Source organism: Bombyx mandarina, chromosome 20, assembly GCF_030267445.1.
Source record: "Bombyx mandarina strain Sakado chromosome 20, ASM3026744v2".
Classification (NCBI taxonomy): domain Eukaryota; kingdom Metazoa; phylum Arthropoda; class Insecta; order Lepidoptera; family Bombycidae; genus Bombyx; species Bombyx mandarina.
The window spans coordinates 6569098-6585360 of record NC_143226.1 but is presented as its reverse complement, the minus strand read 5'-3'; the positions used below and the strand labels follow the sequence as shown (position 1 = coordinate 6585360).

Here is a 16263-nt window from a genome sequence, read left to right as displayed (position 1 = left end):
TAAGCACAAAAAATGCATTACACACAAATCAATAAAAAAAGCATTACACACACTACCATGTATCTGACACAACACATATACTCTTTATTTATGGTCAAACATTTGTTATTGTTTAAAGTCTGTGATCAAATTGAGAATAGATTAATATTGTTATTTGTCTATAGTATATTCTTGGCGAAATCTGTAATTATAGAAGTATAATAATGTTCAAACTTATAATTTTAATTAATTTTAAAGTCGAATTTCAACTACCGGGGGACCACTAGTTATCTTAACTAAGTGAAGTATCCATGGAAATTGGTGAGACGTCCGATGTAGCTGGACCATACGCCGTCCTGAGATTTCCGCGGGCAAGTACCAATTTTGTAATGAAATACGTATAAATAAATGAAAATAAAATAAGAAATTAAATATATTAATATAAATATAATAAATTAATTATTAGTGGTAGGACCTCTTGTGAGTCCGCACGGGTAGGTACCAGCACCCCGCCTATTTCTGACGTGAAGCAGTAATGCGTTTCAGTTTGAAGGGTGGGGCAGCCGTTGTAACTATAGGTATACTTGAGACCTTAGAACTTATATCTCAAGGTGGGTGGCGCATTTACGTTGTAAATGTCTATGGGCTTCAGTAACCACTTCACACCAGGTGGGCTGTGAGCTCGTCCACCCATCTAAGCAATAAAAAAGGCCTTATATTTCGCGCAAATAACTTTTAAAAAACTAAATTATACCTATGTTAACTCAAAACTATGTTTGTTGGAGTTTTAGGTACTATTTCTACTTGCAAGAACCCCCTCGGTTAAATGCCTCTTCCAAAGATAGCCAATCTTCTCTAGAATGGGCTATTTTAACCCAATTTGTAGTTGCTACTTTCTTTATATCTTCTTCCCATAATGAGAGAGAGAATACACTTTATTGCACACCTAAATTTAGATTCAAAAAAACAGTCAAAAAGCAGATATATTTGTACAATAGGCGGTCTTATCGCTAAAAGCGACTCTTCCAGACAACCGTTTAATTTACAGAAATTCTGGAAAATATAAAAATATAGCAGGCATGTTGCGGTGTACTATAGACAATACATTATTATAGAAAAAAAATATATAATAAAATCATGTTCTGCTCTTCTTTCTGTTTCCTAGTGGATCCTTCCGCATTGTATCTTTTTTTGTCCAGCTCTGGATTTAAAGGCGTGCTACATGCCCAGCCCGTTTCCATTTTTAAGTAAACAGCCTAGGGTTGTCACACAACTTATTTCATTATCTAAATATCTTAAACATGGAAGAAATCGTTGTAAGCTATAGAACCTTTGGGACTCATAGATTGAATCTGTGAACAAGATCATTTTCAGAAATTTAATACGCGTAATATGTATTTCATTAGATATATAATGTTTACGAGTTTCACATCGATACGTAGTAGCTTGGTTCGAGCTAATACATCAGTTGCTTTGGCAGATGAAATACTTATAACTTTCAAGATTGATTTATAAATTTTTGCGGGTATTTATTCGTTTTCGTATAAAAGGAGGGATACTCGTTGTCACACACAATCGAGATTACAAGATCACATCTCAAGAGTTTGTGTCACCACTTAGCAATAGGCGGGATGTAAGTTCGTACATTGGACCATTAAAAAAACCTGCTTGTCGCAAAGTCCGTTTATTGACCTGTCACACCGTGAATGACGGTGTTCGCATTATGCTTTTGCTAGGCCAGTAAGAGTAGCTCCATCTATCGCCGAATAGTCGAAGCGAATATTAAAGGAACTAGTAACGTCGAGAACGCTCGAGAAGCGCAACGCCATCTATTATCAGATAACGGAAACACACATCGAAGCTACTCGACTTGCCCAAAATGTTCTGGATAAATATAAGGATCTCGTATCAACTATAAAAGCGTTGCAGAGATGGTACGAAGTCAGTAGTCGGAGCTACTCGAAGCGAAACAGCGAACGGTTCACCTGAAGCGAAGCGGAAGAAGCGAATTGAGAATTTTAAAGTGTTCGTTAAGTGTTCTAAGTGTTGAATACAGTTTTAATTTATACTTCGGTAGAATCTATGGGGCGTAGTGCGCATCGTATAGTAAATATCCTTTCCATTTGGGACTGCTTTTTTAAGCAATAACTTTGTGCAAAAACATCCAGTTAAAAGACTATGAAGACCACGTTCCATTTCGTTTTAACGTCACCTTCTTGTCGCGTAGACCACGTAGAAATTACGTGACAAAGCTTCGTCCTAAGCAAATAATCGGTATGCTATAAAGCTTTTCTTACGTGAGTACCTCGGAAATAAGTTTTCCATTTGTCGGACGTGCACCTGTTGCCTTTGAATACGTTATAACTACAAATTTTATTCCCTAAAATAAGTTTATTGTATTTCACTACGTAATGTGTTCAAATCTGAACCGAATCGGCTGGTGGTTAATGCTAAATCGGCACTTACTTACTGGTGGTAGGACCTCTTGTGAGTCCGCACGGGTAGGTACCACCTATTTCAGCCTTGAAGCAGTAATGCGTTTCGGTTTGAAGGGCGGGGCAGCCGTTGTAGCTATACTGAGACCTTAGAACTTGTATCTGAAGTTGGGTGGCGCATTTACATTGTAGATGTCTATGGGTTCCAGTAACCACCTAACACCTGTGAGGTCTTCCACCCATCTAAGCAACAAACAAATGATATAGAAGCTATAGCGAACATAGTTATTGATAGTATATTCTTTGGTTTTCTTTGGAGAAACTCAAAGGGCCGATTTATATGAGTTCGTTTTCAAGTTGAACTCTTTGCTGAGTTCGATGATTACGGTGACCAGGGACTCTAAGCCTGCTCCTAGTGCTAAGCCTGAAAGCTAAGAATAATGCAATGAATAATGGATCTAATTATTCCGTAACAACGTGGCCTTCCAGTCTTGTATCAGTGTGCTTAGTGCGAGTTTTTTAACGTTCTCGACAGCGTAAAAGTTAGCTCATATTTGTATGGAATGGGATCGTTTGCCTACGTTTGCGCTGATCGAAGTGCATACAAAACTTTTACGCTATTGAAAACGTTAAAAAACTCGAACTAAGCACACTGAGTACGTGCTATAGATAAAGGTATGTACGTATAGATATAAAATAAATATTAGAATGTCGGTGACGCGAATCCATAAGATTTTTTCCCAGCAAAACCTGCTCAACGTGACTAAAGAGGATTTCACTTCGAAAAATCGGTGCCTGCTTGCGTGATTCGAACACTGACACAGCCGCATCGCTCGAGACGAGTACGCCAGTCGTCTTATCCTTCAGGCCACGGCCACTTAATTGGCACGTAATTACATTCTTTATGAAGGTTAATTAGGCAACGAAACCATTTCGCCGTCACAGAATTTCAGCACTGTTAGTGTATGTACATATTGTTACGCCGATAGGAATAACGCCATCTGTCGTCGAATAGCAGAAATGAATATCAAAAGAACTAGTAATAACGAGAACGCTCGAGAAGTGTAACGCCATCTATTATCGAATAACGGAAACACATTTGGGAATATATACGACAAAGGGAAGATCTTCAACCGAGCGGGTGATATTTGTTCGGCAGACCGACGGTCCACATGTTGTTGTTCGGAACTTGTATATATGCGCTTTATCTTGAAAATGTCGTAAGCGCGATTCAGGCATCTGTCAATTATCTTGCGTTGTATGATGGCTACCCGCCACACACATATCGAAACGACTGATTTTGACCGAGAATGTTCACGATAGTTGTAGATGACGTATCGACTACAAAAGCGTTGCAGAGATGACACGAAGACAGTTTGTAAGCGGATCTACTCAAAGCGAAACAGCGAAGGGATTACCTGAAGCGAAGCGGAAGAAGTCAATTGCGAATTGTAAAGTGCTCTATAAGTGTTCTAAGTGTTAAATACAGTTTTAATTTGTACATTTAGAAGTACTTTTGGAAGTTTCATTTATTCCAAACCCAGCGCGTAACAATATTTACAATATTTACAGTCGTTGAAGAAGTTAATACTTTTATAAGCACTTTTATAAATTATCTTTGAATATATTATGTACTAGCGGCCCGCTCCGGCTACGCTCGGGTCTTTAACAAAAATTTCAACGATAAGTCGTAGTACATTATTTTATTCTATCATCAATAGTTTTCGCAGGGCACGCGATGTAAAGAATATTTTAGGTAATTTCTTTACAACTTGGGTTACATTATTGGAGTTTTAGTAAGGATCCCTATTTTTTTTTTTAAAGATTATAATAGCCTATGTCACTCGGGAATAGTGTAGCTTCCAAAGAGTGAAAGAATTTTTCAAATCGGTTCAGTAGCTTCGGAGCCTATACAATACAAACAAATCTTTCCTCTTTATAATATTAGTAGAGATGTACGTGACTGGATCTCTGAAAGTAATTCTCAGAGGCTTGAAAACTTACGTATGACTTTAAAATGTGTACACGCTTCAATGATTGAAGAATGTAAATAATATTACAATTTCAGTACTTTAATCTAATATCTTGAGATCGGGATTACCAAAATAAATGAAGTGTTTTTATTATATTTTTTCTAGTTTTAAAACTAGTCTTTGGATCGTCGACTTAGATTATTTTAATTTAAGATGAAACTAAGGACATTTAAAATATAATTGTCATGTTATAAACTCAGTTGTTGCAAAATCGAGAATGGATTTCTTCATAAATAAAAATTTGATTTGACTCTTTGACGTTAAGTGGTTACTGAAGTCCAAAGACAACACCAAGACATGATTTCTAAGTCTCAATTTTACAGTACAACGGCTGTCACGCTCTTTAAGCTAAAACGCTGTTTCGCGGCAGAGATAGGCGGGATTTTGGTGCCTAACCGCGCGCGCTCACAATACGCTCTACGGCCGCCATATGGTATGAATTGAGCATGACTGCTATCGGAACCTTCAAATCAGACGAACCAGCCCGAATTGGGAGGTTAATCATATCTTCCCTCTTCCCATATATTTTTTTCCTACCTATTCTGATAGCCTTGAGAGACTATTTCAGCTTGCCCTAACATGTAGGTGGCTAACCTAACACTGGCCCTAGCAAGAGCAGTGCTTCGCAGAATCTACCACCGGATCACCAATCTACCACCGTTCAGTGACATTTTCACATCCATTAATATCATAGACCTATATAGTATACTTCAGAGATTAATATGGAACTTTATTATTTAGTGTCAAATTTCAAAATAAATAAAGTCATTGTATCTATATATTAATACGTGAAGCATAAACTTTGTATCCCTTTTTACGAAAATTGCGCGGACGGAAGAGTATGAAATTTTCCACACTTATAGAGAATATAGAGAAGAAGTGCACAATGCTAATATTTTTTTTAAATAATGCATAAAAGATACATTAAATCAATAAAGAAAACATTACACACACTACATACCATGTATTTGACGCACACACGCATGCATACTATTTATTGTCAAGCTTTTGTTCTTGACGTCTGTTGTCAAATTGAGAATAGATTAAATATTGTTTGTCTTTGTTAATATTTTTATAGTGTAGTGTAGTCTTGGCGAAATTTGTGATTACAGAAGTATAAAATACAATCTTATTAATGTATAAACATACAATTCCAATTAATTATAGTCGAATTTCGACTACTGCGGGGCCTCTAGTAATATAGAAATGTTACAACTATAACAATTATGAAATTAGCACGATAAATACGAACTTTTCCGAAAAAATACGAAGGTAAATCTTTTCTCACTATATCTCTAATGACAAGTAGAAATGCAAGATTTATTAGTTGTATTAAATATGTTTAAGGCTCTTTAAAACCGAAGATAATGCTGTATCTTTAAGAATTACATTTTGACCTTGGCTTTGACCTGACGTCAAATGATGGCACAGATAACTTGAAGTGTATCGTTATCTTCGTATTTCCATCAACAGCCATAACAATGCTTTCTATAAATATTTTACGAAGGCATTTTCATGGGCTTTTGACTCTCCAAAGAAACTGAATTGTTGGTTTGTAAGAACTTAAGCGTTTTCGTCTCGGGGTTTATTATTTGTATTATAAATAAACAAAATTGAGAATGACACGTATTAGTGTATCCAAAATTTTCTACGAAACTAATTTTATGTCGTTACATTAAAATAAGACTTGACCTAAAGGTCTCAGTTACCAGGTCATAAAATCCTTAAAAAAAATTATATTGGTAAAAAAATGGCGGATTTTTTCCTTTCATATCGATTATTACTTTAAGGAAGACATTGCATGTGCATTTGACTGATAACTTTGATTTATTCTTTTAAGTAAGTACCTACATTATTATAGTAAGGAATCCACGAACAGAAAATGATAAAGCCTATTTAAAATTAGGATGTTAATAATTAAACCTATTGCCAAATTTGACACATAATAAGTAATTGACATTTGCATATTGATATTGAATTTCAACGGAAGGCGAAAGGTTCGATATCGAAAATTCAATTTGTAAACGTATTAGAATTTTTTATAACATAACATATTTTACTAGTTTAGTTTGTTTGTATGTGATGGAATCTTTGACTGTCATTTTCACCTACTTCAAGGGGTCCGATTAATTTGAATATTTTCACACGCGTCAAGGACCGACGACCATGCAATACTCTTTATGCTCCGATATCCTGACCAGTATCAACAGGATACAAAGAAAATATGAAATTACTTCAGTTTGCTATTTCAGCTTTATTTTTAATTTTACTGATAATAAGATTAGATTGATAAACATGTACACATTAAAATTGGAATCCCCAAGTCGATTCCTTCGCCTCTAGCGTTAAGAGACATTCTCAATGTTTAATAAGTACCTACAAAAATTAGTAACATGAACGATATTATATAAACTATTAACACATTTTACCTTTTATCTCGTGAAATCCCTATACAAAATCCAATTAATCACGGCAAACTATGTTGAAGTCGGCTAGCGGCATACTTTAGTGTCCGCTACGAAAATATTCAAACGTTTATTTTAATCTTAATAATTTGGCAAACGACCAGTTCAACTGGGAACCGCACTAACAAAACTAAGCCGTTCAAAATCGAACCCTTTGCACTAAACTTGACGAAAAAAAAACTTGATACGTCACTTTCGTTTGTCGAACGCGCGCTTTGTATAAATTTTCGTGAGCCACCGCGACACGTGCTCTCTCTTTCGATTCTGAAGCCGGACTGAATTTCTGAAGCGGGTCCGATGAAACGGTAATCTCAGTGCAGAACGAGAGGCATCGGACGTCTCTTTCTGGCGGCTTCAGGAAATTGCTGAAAGCGCCGTCTGCATAGACGTGTAGGCGACTCGGATACATTCAGTATTTTATATTTTTTGTAATTTTTATTTTCAAGCAATGACGTCAGAACGCCATCATTTAAACTCTTAATAGTTCACAAAATTAAATGAGAAGACATTGCATTTTCGTTATTTAAAACTGAGAAATGAAATGCGTTTATTTTAAGTAAACTTAAGCCCATAAAACTTCACATCTTTCTATCTTTGCTGTTCGTTAGTCTCGCTAAAACTCGATAACGGCTGGACCGATTTGGCTAATTTTGGTCTTGAATTATTCGTGGAAGTCCAGAGAGGGTTTAAAAGGTGAAAAAAAAAATGAAAATAGTCGGAATTATATAAAAATAAACAATTTTGTTTTTCCTTTGATGTGTCCCCCGTTGGACGCATTCCTTTTATTTTATTTACGTTTATTTTATACAAAAGCTTAGGTATTTTATTTATCGATTGAGGCACTACGAAGTCTGCCGGGTCAGCTAGTTTTTTTATAAAAACTAATTCAAAAATATCGGCTGATCCAAAATGACAGTCAGTGTCTAGCCTTATCCGCACAGAAATTACAATCTTGATTGGATATTAAGCTATAAGCCTCGAATGATATAAAAAACGTGCCGAGGAGTTATTAGCGGGCCTACAGCGTGAGGAATCTTTATATTACAGACTCGCATTGGGACCAATTTTGTAAACTTTGAGACGTACTTCTCGAAAAGCTTTTGAGGCAATCGAAGGCTGTACATTCAGACCGTCTGCCGTATGATTTTGCAGTGAATTCTTCTTTCACTCTAATCTTTCTTTCACTCTGTAAATAATTATACAAAATTGGCATGTAGTTCATAAATAAGGTAACGTTAACAGTTATTTTTAACACTTGCTTATTATTATTACACGCTTTATAATATTAGCTTCACTTGTATAGGTATGTATGTTTGTATGTTTGTAACTGACTCCTTTAGACGCGATTTTGACCCACTTTAAACGGCCAGATTTCATTCAAACTTTGTAGATTTATCGAAGACCGATGACGATACACTAATTTAATAAGATTATTCCATTATTCAATTTGCAAAATAAGATTTTTTGCCAATTTATATAATTTTTATCTATATTCGATAAGGCAGGAATCGATGTTCAAGTACTTAATAGTTTTAAAAATACGCTTTTATAGAAAATTTAAATAAAATATTAAAAATAAATAATGTTTAAAAAAAAACTAAAAAACACGCTTTATATAAAATTCAACTAAAAAATAGAAAATAAATTTTAGTAAATTTAAATTGAAAATAGTGTAAAATATATTTTATTTAGAAAAAAAAGCGTGGATTACGATCACAGAGAGTTCCAACACACCACCCGCTAGCTCATTATGTGAGACACCCAGAGACGTTTTTTTTTTTTTTTTTTTATTGCTTAGTTGGATGGACGAGCTCACAGCCCACCTGGTGTTAAGTGGTTACTGGAGCCCATAGACATCCACAACGTAAATGCGCCAATGCGCCACCCACCTTGAGATACAAGTTCTAAGGTCTCAAGTATAGTTACAACCGCTGCCCCACCCTTCAAACCGAAACGCATTACTGCTTCACGGCAGAAATAGGCAGGGTGGTGGTACCCACACGCGCGGACTCACAAGAGGTCCTACCACCAGTTAGGTGTATGAAATAACTCACAAATAAATTAAAAGATAAACACAAAAATCACGAATATATAAATAGAACGGAATGCCCTCAACACTCAATAACACAAAAATCAATAATAAACACAAACATATACACATTATTGTTCATACTGTTCGTAAGCAATGAGAAACGTCTTTGGGATATAGCGGAAGTGAATTGGGTAGGGTGGCAGTGCGAGCGGGTATGTGGCGTTAATTCAAATATCCTTACTGCTATAACATAAAATTAATGTTCTAGTTTGCTGTGGAATTCACAAATGATTACTTACTAGCGACCAGCCCTCGCTTCGCTTCGGAAACTGTAATTTATTATTGATTTCTCCACGATTTAATGGATGTTATTATACATATAAACCTTCCTCTTCAATCACGCTATCTATTAAAAAAAAACCGCATCAAAATCCGTTTGGTAGTTTGAAAGATTTAAGCATACATAGGGACAGACAGATATAGGGACAGAGAAAGCGACTTTGTTTTATACTATGTAGTGATTAACTTTAAAAATAAAATAACTTTAAAATTATTACTTAATAAACATAGATATCCTTGTATAAGGATAAGTATAAGACCATACGTAGCATTTTATTAAGAAAACTTTTTAATTATTTACAGTTTTTATTTTTTATTGCTTAAATGGATGAATGAGCTCACAGCCCACCTGATGTTAAGTGGTTACTGGAGCCCATAGACATCTACAACGTAAATGCGCCACACACCTTGAGATATAACTAAAGTCTCAGTATAGTTACAACGGCTGCTCCGCCCTTCAGACCGAAACGCATTACTGCTTCACTGCGGTAATACGCAGGGCGGTGGTACCTTCGGATGCTGACTCAGATGAGGTCCTACCACCAGTGAAAAACAAACTAATGATTTCAGTTGGCTCTGGTATCAGATCTATAGTTCTTATCGCTAACTGTTCAACAAATTCTTTGAGAATAAAATTCGTGTAAATTAAACAAACGTGTCTAGGGCATCGACGGTGACTGGCTCCTGCGTGATCAGGATTAAGGGATCAGAATGATGTTGTATGGAGCTTGTATAAATGCAAGCTTATCTTGAAAATGTTTTAAGTGGCATTCAGGCATCTGTCAAAAACCTTGTGTTTTATGATGGCTAGCCTCCACAATATGATGAACACTTTTTTATATTTAATACATTCACACATCTGTAGAAAATGCACACACATTAATATTCAACATGAGTATTAAAAACGTGTACAGCTTCTGGGTGTGAAAAGAACTTACACACGGTCGTTTGTATTCAAATAAAAAAAACAATTGGTACTGCATAAATAGGTCAATGAACTCTCGGTACATCAAATTCAGTGATTATAAAAGCCAATAAACATCAAAAACCTCGCTACCTTGATTTAAGATCGATATTTTTATTTAGTTAATCGATTCAAGGAGCTCGGTATTGTCATAAGGCTGTCCGCTATCTGCTTCCAACGTATTCTCTCGTACTTCGGTCACATCGCTAGTAGAGGCCCCGATAACCTAGAGATGCTAATGGAAGTTGGTCAGGTTGACGGGAGAAGTTCACGCGGACCCTCACCTACCCAGTGGTCTGATCTAGTAAAGACGCTCACCGGCCTGCCAATAACCGAGGCAAGACCGCCGAGGACAGGAAGACATGGAGAAGCATTGTGCATCGAGTGGTCAACACTTCAAGCTAGACACGACCTTCAGCAACGAAGATACCGACTCAGAAGAAGAAGAATCGGTTCAAATCTCCTTATAACGTAAATAGTTATATATGCCAGTACGTACAGACATACACGTTCACCCAATGCTGTTATACCTTCGATCTGCTACACCTCTTGTTTGCACACAGAAAAGCCTATCCAGACCCGGGGATTGAAAGTCTGCACCTTATTGATAGGTATTAGTTAGACCTTTCTCACCGACCTCAGTAGTCAGTTCGAAACTTCTAACTAGTTGGCTTGTGAATCCGCACGGGTAGGTACCACCCCACCTATTTCTGCCGTGAAGCAGTAATGCGTTTCGATTTGAAGTTTGGGGCAGCCGATGTACTATTAAAACTCGGCGGATCTTCTCAGTGGGTCGCGATTCCGATCCGGTGGTGCATTCGCGAAGAAGCGGCCCTTAAGCTAGCCCTCTGGAGGAGAACGGGCGCTTTTAGCAAACTGGCCCTCTTAGCTGAGCCCTTAAGTACATCCACATAAGCCAAAAAGTTATTCGAACATCTGGTTCTGTGCCTTTCATCACAAAAACCACAACCTCCTCCTTGTTTTTTTTTATTACCAATGAATTCTTGCACTACTACTAAATAATATACCCGCTTTAAGTGGAGCCACACACGATTCACCTGCGTGACAGCCGCGTGATGTATGAACGACGTTGGCAGTGTTATTGGCTTGATTCAATCTCGCGTATTTTAAGGGGCGCAACTGATTGTTCTATTACTGTTTATTTTAACATTTGCGAATCATTATTGTACGGGAAGCCCAGAGAGTTTCTCGCCGGATCTTCTCAGTGGGTCGCGTTTCCGATCCGGTGGTAGATTTCGCGAAACACAGCTCTTGCTAGGGCCAGTGTTAGCAACATCATCAGGTTTGAGCCCCGTGAGCTCACCTACTAATTAAGGTTACGCTGAAATGGTCTTGAGAGACCATCAGTTTAGGTAGGAAAAATTTTTTTTACGGGCGATTAAGCGGCAAATAAATGTAATAAATACCGGCCTTGAGACGTTTATTTATACTCGTGGTCCCTCAGTAGTCGATATTCGACTATAATTAATTGAAATTATAAATTTGAACATTATTTAGGTTATATTGTCAAAGACTATATGTTCTTCTATAATAATTTTTTAAGGGATTTTTTGACCTGGTAACTAAGACCTTTAGGTTTCATGTTTTATTTTTATTTATATTCTTATTTTTATAAAAAATGATAATATAGAGTGAAATGAAATGAAGTGAAGATGATTAATTTGAGACACTAATCAGCTGGAATGAAATTAAATGAAATGAGATAAGATGATATGGGATGAAATATAATCTCAGTAAAATGGTGGTCATTTACTGAGATTTTTTCAGTGGACTTTTTGGAGCATCCCTACAATTTACGTCCAGTTTATTTATCTATAGCGTGGCCTTGTCGAAATCTGTGATTTTAGAAGTTATAGTCTTTGACAATAGAACCATAATAATGTTCAAACTTATAATTTAAATCAATAATTATAGTCGAATTTCGACTACTTGGGGGCCGCTAGTATAACAAAAAAGGAATTTAATTACAAAAATGGATGCCTGCTTGCGGGATTTGAACATCGGCACAGTCGCATCGCTAATTACGGGTACCCCGGACGTGTTATACTCTAGGCCGCGACTACGCAAGCTATCGCCAGCAAAGAGCTTAACGCTGAAGCTTACGGGAAACAATATGTTGGCCACACAAAACAAGTTAGTTATAAAGCTGTTCTCAAATATTGTTTAAGTTGAGAGAAACTGAAATTCTCGACTTCATTCACGGAATTTATGGGAGTTTTAAAATGTTCATAAAAACTCACAGCCCACCTTGAGATATAAGTTCTAAGGTCTCAGTACAGTTAAATTAAGCAAATTATGGTTTGGCGGGTTTGATTTTTATTACACGATGTTATTCCTTCACCGTGGAAGTCAATCGTGAACATTTGTCAAGTACGTATTTCATGAGGAATATTGGTACCCGCCCTGCGGGATCCGAACACCGGTGCATCGCTAAATACGAATGCACCGAACGTCTTATCCTTTAGGCCACGACTACTTAATATTATGTATCTATATTCATATTATAAAATTGAAGAGTTTGTTTGTTTGAACGCGCTAATCTCAGGAACTACTGGTTCGATTTGAAAAATTCTTTCAATGTTAGATAGCCCATTTATTGAGGAAGGCTATAGGCTATATAACATCACGCTAAGACTAATGCAAGCGGAGCAACAATAAATAATGTTTCAAAATCGGGCTGCGGGCCGCTGCATTCGCTACAGAAATGATTAAAGTTTCGCTGAAATAATGTATGACAGAATTGTTCCCCTTTAAAAGATCTAAAAAAAAGTCCACGACAGCATATGTCTATATGTTAAGGTTGGCTCACTATAACGTTTTTCATGCTAACCAAATTTGTTCTAAAATAAAGTATTATATTTTGTGAACTATTCCACGCAGACAAAGTCGCGGGCAAAATCTAAAAAAAAGAGAGAGAGAGAGTATTCTTTATTGTACACCAAAAAACAAATAAACAGTGCGATACATTAAACACAAAAAAGTACAATTGGTGGTCTTATCGCTAAGAGCGATCTCTTCCAGACAAACTTCAGGTGGACAAGAACTACGCGCGGTGTACCAATCCAGTGAAATACATATGCATATATGTGCACACATGCATGCATACACACATACATATCTCCGTAAATATACATACAATTAATACACAATGTATTATAATATAATAATAATAAGCTAGTCTATATATATATATATATATTGAAAAACATTTCGATATTCGTCGTAAGAATATTCAAATGTATAGCTATACCGAAGACAGCCAAAACAGGCGCGCGTCGACATTAGTAGGCGACATTCAACGCGTTCGCGTTAAAAATTTCCCCGCCCCGGAATACCGCGGCGTCAATTTGCTGGTCGTTCACGCGAGAGGATGTCGATACACACGCATTTGTATTGCACACGTGAACGCCGCGTCTAATTTTAATAGCAATCGATTTATGATTTCGATGTTTTTTTCCTTGATAGCCTTGAGAGACTATTTCAGCTTCGCACTAACATGTAGGTGAGCTCAGGGGGCTCAAACCGGGAGTGTTGCTAATACTGGCCCTAGCAAGAGCAGTGATTCGCAGAATCTATCATCGGAAACACGACCCACTGAGAAGATCCGGCGAGAAACTCAGTGGGCTGTGTCTATGGGTTAATTTACTCGTCAAGCGTCAAGCGACGGGTTCGGCGAGATCAATGATCGGTGCTTGAGGTACCTAAAAGCACCGATATTGAATCGGGAGTACCCGTAATGAGTACGTCTTAGCCAATTTGGAGCCCATAAACAATAACAATGTGATTACGCCCACCTTGAGACATGACATCTAAGTCTCATTTTTATAGTACAAGAGCTGCCTCAACACTTCGAACCGAAATGCATTACTGCTTCACGGCAGAAATGGGCAGGGTGGTCGCACCTACCCTTGCGGGCTCACAAGACGTCCTACCACCAGTATTTACGCAAATTATTATTTTTGCGGCTTTGATTTTAAATTCACGATGCTAGACCTTCGCCGGGGAAGCTATTCCTGAACATGTCCTAAGTGTAACCTTCGTATTTCATTAGGAAAATTGGTGTCTATGATTCGAACATCGGCACAATCTCGTAGCTCGATACGAATGCACCGGGCATCTAATCCTATAGGTTTTTTTTTATTGCTTAGGTGGGTGGACGAGCTCACAGCCCACCTGGTATTAAGTGGTTACTGGAGCCCATAGACATCTCCAACGTAAATGCGCCACCCACCTTGAGATATAAGTTCTAAGATCTCAGTATAGTTACAACGGCTGCCCTTCAAACCGAAAGGCATTACTGCTTCATGGCAGAAATAGGCAGAGCGATGGTACCTTTCCGCGCGGACTCACAAGAGGTCCTATCATCAGTGATAGGTCACGACGACTTATAATGTTGTTTTTTGGATGTGTAAGTTTTTATTTGTTTGTTAAGATTTCACATCTCAAGTTTTAACCACTATGATAGTAAACATTTTTATCCACGTCAGGTGTATAGAACAAGATATAATATATCTTTCATCCAGAATTTGTATTTTACGATTATTTATACGATATATTTATGAGTGAAACTGATGGCAAATCGCTAGTAATTACATAAAAAATGCTATAATAACTTAATTAGAGTATTCGAATTATATGATATTAGCGCCACTGTTTTATTTGCTTGAAAGGATTCCATGAAATATTCAGAAGCCACCCAGAACATGACCTCAGTTTGGCAACTAGTGTCGTAATCATATAAGCGAGCTAAAATAAAATATTTGAAAAAAGTGTGTGTGGGAATCAATACCCACGGTATAATTAAAATTTTAAAAATAATCGGAAGAGCTACCCCACTCCGCAGTACAATGGAGCAGCCTCACCCTAGGGGAACCGCCTGCTTGATCACGGTATCCCTACGCCAGGTAAGTGTGATTGAGCTATAGATATACGAGAACGTAGGCAGCGGCTTGGCTCTGCCCCTGGCATTGCTGAAGTCTATGGGCGTAACCACTCACCGAATGGCCGTCTGCCTACAAGGGCAATAAAAAAAATAAAGTCTGTCAACTGTGTAACATCACGTCACCGCGATTCAGGAATTGTTGAATTTACGTGCAGCGACATCTGTTGATAACAAACTAAATAGAAATAATACATATGGACTTGTTTTTTCGTTTCATCGAGTTTGAAATCACAACGATTCTAAAGAAGTTTCACTTCAATAACGCTTCGATACAGCGCAAAATTTCGATCCGTATATCCGTTAGAAGAATCCGTTGAATCGGGTAGAAATTCAATTTGCTATGCATTTAGTTCGCTCGGCGTTCTGATAATTGAGTCAAATTTATTTTACTAAGACTCCCTTTTGAAGATCTTCTCTAAGTTTCCTTATTGCAGTATTAATGATTGCTTCTTGTGTCGATATTTTAAAAGACTTCAAAACGCAGAGAGGTCGAGTCTCTGCTCAAAAGCGCCTCATTGTTTAAGTCGACTGACATTACGTATTTGCTCGGATCACAATGCAGCTATTTCACAGCCAAAAGATAACACAGTTGACTGCAAGCTTCAGCTTTGATACACAACTTCGTGATCCCAACTGTGTGCTTAGTGCTAGTTTTGTAATGTTCTCGATAGCGTAAAAGTTAACTCATATTGCATTTGACATCAATTTGCCTACGTTTGCGCTCCGCTGTTCCAACTGCATACAAATTTGAGTTAACTTTTACGCTATCGAGAACGTTAAAAAATTCGCACTAAGCCCACGGAACACAGTATTTTCTATCCTTTGTAATAGAAGACACAGCTCCTTTGCGCTTACAGATATATTACCCAAAATCAGCTGAACTTAACTTGCTTAATTCTGTGCTGGTTTCAATCTAGAAGAAGGAGCCGGTGTCGGTCTAGAATCGAGAAAGGGAGAGCCTTCATTTCAAAAAGAAACGCGTTACTTTTTTTTTAATTCCCCTCCGAGGTAAATATTTTGTCGGAGGATAAGACATCCTTAAAACAGACGGGA

General features: G+C 37.3%; 1 protein-coding gene across 2 annotated transcripts in view; it reads right to left on the bottom strand.

Annotated features, from left to right (window-relative positions):
- Neto (Neuropilin and tolloid-like) overlaps window positions 1-7206 on the bottom strand; it is a 162997-nt gene extending 155791 nt beyond the window's left edge. For both annotated transcript variants that reach the window (XM_089735659.1, XM_089735658.1), the window contains exon 1: window positions 6877-7206. The gene's annotated coding sequence lies outside the window, so the exon portion shown is untranslated. The remainder of the gene's footprint in view (window positions 1-6876) is intronic.
- Between the last annotated feature and the right edge of the window lie 9057 nt (window positions 7207-16263).